This window comes from Rhea americana, unplaced genomic scaffold, assembly GCF_003343005.1.
Source record: "Rhea americana isolate MKP2758 unplaced genomic scaffold, rheAme1 scaffold_4, whole genome shotgun sequence".
NCBI classification, from domain to species: domain Eukaryota; kingdom Metazoa; phylum Chordata; class Aves; order Rheiformes; family Rheidae; genus Rhea; species Rhea americana.
The window spans coordinates 5708507-5715211 of NW_028186534.1; positions in this window are offsets into that span (position 1 = coordinate 5708507).

Sequence of the window (6705 nt, forward strand, 5' to 3'; positions counted from 1 at the left end):
GGCGGCGGCGGCGGCGGCGCGGGGGCCCCGGCCCGGGCGGGCTCCGCAGGCTGCCGGGCGCTGGGGTTATTTAAAACGGCGAGAGGAGAGCAAGGGCAGAGTGATGCAATCCTTTAAGCATGGCTGGGAATGCTGTGTACATGATGCAATCTCGTGTAACTGTCAGTCATGAATTGAGTAATCTGTTAAAGATGTTCCTACAGTTTTTTTTATTATAAAGAATAATCTATTTCTATAAGAAAATACATATGTATATTTTGGGATCTATGCATTCTTGCTACATTTGAAGCATTAATGAACAATTTTAATAAACTTTATGACTAGGTTAAAAAAGTAGCTTGTTTTATTTTGAGGGCACGTTTAAGGCTAGATTAAAGACAGAGCTGAAAATCCAGCTGAATCTGGCTCAATGCTGAGATCAGGGACCAGGATTTTTGTTGTTTTTTTGACTCTCTGTGACTCAGCAAAAAGAAAAAAAAAGAAAAAAAGAAGAAAGAGAAACCCAGCAAAGAGCAGAGCTGGGAGCTCTAGCTAGTTATTTCTTTCTGTCTTTTTATTTCCTGTAACCACTTGCTTTATCTGCTGCTTGGGTGTTGTTTGGGGAGGACATGTTTGTTTTGGGCTTTTCTGCAATTCTCCCTGTTCTTGATGTGTGGAGTGAGATATGCTGTCCAAATCATGACCAGTATTTGGCATAGTAACTCCAAGTCTGAGGTGGGAGGAGGAAGAAAAAAAGTAAGGAGGGAAGCTTGAAATGATTTTTCTTTTCTCTAAGTAGTGTATATTCTCCAAGTTACCATTCAGCATTTCTTATGTTTTTAGTTTACAGGAATAAACACGAAAAAGTAGCATTTCTGTTGGATGTCGGTAATTTGGTCATTGCTCAGGAAGCTCGCATGAGACCCGGCCAGGTGAGAGATGCATGAACAACTCTCGCTAATACTTTCTCTTGAGACTTTAAAAAAATGTTTCTAAAAACTGCGGGTAGAGTTTCTCCATTGAAAGGTGTTTGTTTATGGGTGCATGTGTGTTTGCTGGGAGAAAGCGATGGATAAGGTGTGGGGGCAGCAGAGAAGGAGGAAGTTTGCATTAGGCCATAACTTTGTTTTGAGGAGAGCTAAGGCTTTGCTGCCATTGTAAGCAGGGAGCCCGGCCTGCCAAGGCCTCCAAGTTCTGTATTTCTTGACTCCCTGCTGTCTGCTGCTGTGAAGATGTCTGTAAAAAGTTAACAGTCTCGAGCTGTTTGCATGGAGGGAGTTGAGCAAATGATCAGGTCTTACTCAGCATTTTCCATTTTCCTGTTAGGCCAAATTTAAACATTAAGTTTTCAGATACAGATTCCTAATGCCCTGCAGAAGAAATTTCCTGTCTATACTCTGTTTGACAGCTGAATAGAGAAGTTTTTTTTTTTTTAATAAAAAACCCCTATATTTGAATTTGCTGCTTTATATTGCAATATAAGGAGCAATAGAAAGCAGAAAAAAGAAAAATCTTGATTACTTATTTCTAGTGTTTCTTTAAGCAAAGCATGTGTTCTGCTGAAGGAACTGTTCTACATTTTTGACACTGCAGATCATATCTTCTTCTGGCAGGTAAATCTCCCAGCACTCTTACTAAAATTTGTTTTGCATTTCCTGCTTGCGCTATGCCTCTATAGCTCCTGCTAGGAGCCATGCAAGGGTAGGAAGTGAAGTGTTCAACCTGAAACAGATTTATCTCTCTCTTTTTTTTTTCTTTTTAATTTGTACAGTGCTGTTCAGTCATTCTTATGAGACCCTAAGAATAGATTTTCCTGGGTGAGCTAGCTGCTGCACCAGCACGACTCAAGTTGTTGCAGGCAGGGTAGATGTTAGATCTTGTCTGGACTGTCCCTCGTGACGATGATTTCCACAGCCTCCTGTGGCTGTTTATTCTACTATTCTTCTCTTTACAAAACTGATTCTATTTTCTTGTTGTGCTATAAGCCATGTAATGTTGCCCAGACTTAGGAGTGGCGTTCCCAGTCAGAGCTGAGTGCTGCTGAGGGTAGAGGTGCTGGAGGAGCGGAGATGTCCGGAGATACATTTCTTTTCTGCTTTATAAATGATGGAGCCTCCATCAAAAGCTCAGTTTGTGGGGGCTGGGAGGCAGGGTAGATAGAAAGATAAGATGTACTAAAGGTATTTATATTTGTTTAAATTATAGTCCATTTCTGGAGATAGAGCTCTGTCAGGCATGAATGAGCTAATCCCTGTCCTTAAACTTTGCCTGCTGCAGTTAACGAGAGTCAGAGCAGTGCTGTTGCAATTTCAAGAATGATGTTTAAATTGCTGCTGTATTCCAATATATCTCCTAATTTGGGTTACAGATTTCTCATTCTGGAGGGAACTTGTTTTTGTCAGAAAGATGCAATTACAGAGAGGAAAACTGAGGACATAAATGCACCAATTTTACTCTAGTCTCAGAAGGAATTTGTGAAAGATTCAGAAACAGAATTCCTGATCCTTCCTTCTTAATCTTATGTTAGCCACATAACTTACATTTTAGGAGCTTTGTAGCACTTTTGCATGCACAGAGGTCACAAAATACCCTACTTTAAAAACAAGCAAACAAAAGAAACCCTCTTGCAATTAAAATATTTCCTAGAAAAAATAGTTTGGAAATGAATCTGAGAAACCTCCATGCACTGAAGTAGACAAAAGATTCCAAATACTTTTCTAATCACAGTGGGGGAATTGGAAAATCCCTGTCCAAACACTGGCTCAGCTCCAAATATTGATATAGCTTCCCATTACAAATAAGATTCTGTTGACTGAAAGCATTACTTGGTGCATCTCAGCTGTCTCCTTACAGGATTTCTTTATCTTCTTTGGCCTAAAGCAACTTGTAGTAGGACTTTGCAGTCTGTACGCAAGCAAACCATGCAGAGAAGTCATGGCAAATGACTCCAGTTTTCTGTTTTGAAGTTTGTGGACGTTTATAAACACCATTTGGTTTGGGCTTTCTTTCCCCTTTCAATTTGTTTATTACATTTACTGATTCATACAGGTCTTTCTCATTACTACTAAAATAACTGAATTTCTTCCTATGTAGAAATAAGTCTAGAAGATCAAATCCCTACCATTGACATTCCATTTTCAAAGCATCTAACACTGCTTCATTATTTGCTAGGTATTTGAATTCAATCATGTTTAGTTCTGCAAAAGAAATTTTATGTACTATTTTAAAACAAAATAATTAAAAATATGGACAATTATTAATTTGTTAGCAGTTCTTCTATCTATTAATACAAATTATTATTTTCTAGTTTGCTTATATGCCCAAAGCATGTAGTAGCCCTTGCAGCTCTGACATTGTGTGTTGCTTTTCCCACCGCCTTCCATTAATGATTCTTAGAGGATGCTGGAAAAGTTGCACTTTTTTATGTACTAATTATTTCACTTCTACCAGATAAAATCACCTAAATTGCAACATGCAACAAAGGATTATTGTGCTGGGACACTCAGTCACATTTGATAAGTGTGGCATTTTCTCCTCTCATCGAAATCCTGTAATAGCCTTCAGCTATCAGAATTACATCCTGGAAAAGCTATATATAACATAATCTAGGATGCAGGTTACAACTGCATTGCTAGAACAACTGTCACCAATGTGAATGTGTATAAAAATATGAAGTTATTCTCATACTAGGTAGTTTTCAAGCAATGTTTCACTAGCAGTGACCAGAATAAAAGTCAGTGTGACTTAGTATCTGGTTTAGTAAACAGAAAAATGTATAAGAGGCCATCATCTTTTACGTTACTTATAATGTTATCACTTAAGATACAATGACCATTGCACTTTCTTGTCATTCATACCAATACCAAATGAGCCTAAAGCGCCACCAAACTAGAGCAGAAAGGTTCTTCATTCAGTTATAGGTGATCATACAGTGGATAGAGTAATGGTGAATTTTTGTTCTTTTTTTGCAACTGTTTGATAATGCAAAAATATTTCTATGGCTGATCTCCTGAGTGTTAAAACTAACATTGCTTGACCTTTTTATATTTAACTGTATGCACAAGCTTAACAGCCAGAATTCTGGAGCAAAACTAATGCCCTAGAAAATTTAAATCTATGTGTGTATGTTGAAAAGGTCCTGTACAATCAGGAAATCAAAACAAGACTAGAGATATAGTTAACCAGATGCAAGGAAAGAATTCCGTTCAAATTCTGAATACTTTTATTTTTTTTACCAACCAAGTAAAAATAAAACCATTTGGGCAAAGCTATGCAGTAAATATATGTAAATATATCTCTCCTTTGAGAGATATTCCCTCAATAGACAAATGAAATTACAAAAACAGTAAAGTTCTATTTAAACTATTTGTTGTGAACCAGAAGAACATGGTCTGAGAATCTAATCTTTGCAATATAAAGCTAAACTTTGATATAATCTCCAAACTTGGATAATATCCTGACATTTTCTGAAGTTCCTGATTCTTTCACATGAATCGATGCATATTTTGACCCAGCCTGGGCAGATGAGCTGCATGATGCTGTGGTGAGTATGTAAACACCTAAAGAGATTAGATGTGGCCTTGGATTGACATCRGGATCATGTGAAATTTATAGTGTGGTGTTATCCTGACGCAAAACTATGTGAAGTTCCAAGAAAGTTTCTCTCTGAAGTGACATCAGAACCTGCAGCTCAGAAGACAGGCAGATAACCCCGGCACGATCTGATGCCAGCCCAGCGGTGTCTGAGAGCTGCGGTGCGGCAGAGCTCCCAAGTTCAGCATAGGCTTAATTCCGACTTGGTCAGTTTGATCTATTTGAAACTAAAATGCCTTTTGGGATCATCTTCCCACCTGCTGAATTCCTTTAATGTTTTGTTTTGAATCAAAAGCTTCCCTTCCCTCCTCGATATGTTAGTGGTCGGGCAGCCTGGATGTGCAGTTCAGAACGAGTATGAATGGGTTAACTGTGGCTGAAACAAAATCGATTTGCATTCACAACAGGGACACATGTATCTAGTCACAAGCCTTCCTACTGGCTGTCACAGTTTCACAGAATAGAGCCAAATTTAACCTTCATTTGTTCTAAAATTTTCACAAATTCAGAATATTTAGATCCAACATTTTTTTTCAAGCTGATTAAAATCCAAGACATTGATCTATATCCAGTTTTGGCCTGTCCCATCTGCTCTTGCCCTGGGATTCCTGTATCACACATTACACAGCTACCAAAGCACTTTCTCAGAGTTTAGAAGATTTAAACCTGAAGTTTTATTTAGGTCTCATTTCTTAATTTCAAGTGATTTACAGAATAATAAATCCTCCAAGAACTCACACGCTCTCTCCGTACAGTGCACCCCAGAACCGCTGGCCTGATCAGCCGATCTGCTTTGACGGGCTCTAACACAGACAGCTCTGTACATCACGCCAGGCAGAGTAAAGAACAGTGTTTTCGACAGAGGCTACAAAACCTGATGGTTCATATCACCATAGAAAGCAAGCGCAATGGCTTGTTTGTTCTCTCTAAGCACCTCGGGATTAGAAGTATATGCGATAGCAGTTCAATAAGCCTGGGGCAGGTAGTTCACTGATGTTGTCTAGAAATTACAGTAACAGGAATCAGTCTCTTTCAAGCAACACAAAAAACCCTCTAACGCCTAATTACGGACTGTGTCCCTCTCCTGCGCTGGCTCACCTGCGATCCGGGTCCGCTGAAGTTCTGAGTGCCCGGTTTATATTTTGTACAAGCAAGCAAAGGAGCTTTGGTTTTAGAAATGTATGTCACAGTGACATGATGGGAAAATATTTTCTGTGCAACATGATGAAACAATTATTTGGCTGAAGTAATTCAAGAAGGGAATCACAAGAACGAGGGAAAGTGCCTGGAGTCGGTTTGCGAGGCAGAAGGGGAGCGCTGGTGGCTAGCTAGCAGCAGCGCTGTTTGCTCATTTCCCCAGCCTCTGCCACCTAGACCATAACGCAGGGGTGGATTTTTCTGAGAGCAATTTGCCACACTCCTATGAGCCTAGGTGAAAAAGTAAAATACAGATTCTGTCTTTATTGTTTGCTGAAGTACAAAAGGACAGAAAATGAAGCTAGAATGTAATTCATCAGGATACTTAAGCATATCTAGCATTTAAATGTACAAGGAGTAGAATAAAATCTACAGGATAACTTGGCACCACCAAGATGAGCCGAATTAGAAAAAAAATGAGAAGGAGTTTGGTTGTTAAAGGAATGTAAGCTGGACTGTGGCCATTTACACTTAACTTCAGCACACAACCCCAGCTTTTTGTGCCAGCTCTATAAAGATAACTTTCAAGCAGCATTGTTTTCCTACTGTTGAGTTATTGCTGAGTGGTCATGGTGGCAGAAAATATTTCTGTGTTTAAAGTTAAGAACAGAGCTGATTGCTGTGTTGAATTCTCCAATCTGAAGAAGTAGAAGAGAAGGCAGAAGTTAGCCCATATGACTTGAGCCGTTGGGTACACAGTACCCTTAAACACTTTCAAAGCAAATCATATAGCTGCAGAGTTGATGAATGCAGAACACTGGCTTAACTTCTCCATGCAGAAATTAAGAAGTATGAGACTAATACTGAGTTTTGGCAAAAGCACATGAATTGAAAGACACAGTTTCTGTTCCTGGTTCTTTCACCAGTTTATCATGCCCCTAAATGTAATAGAAGCTGTATGCACATACGTGCATCTCTAGTTATGAGTGCAGTTGC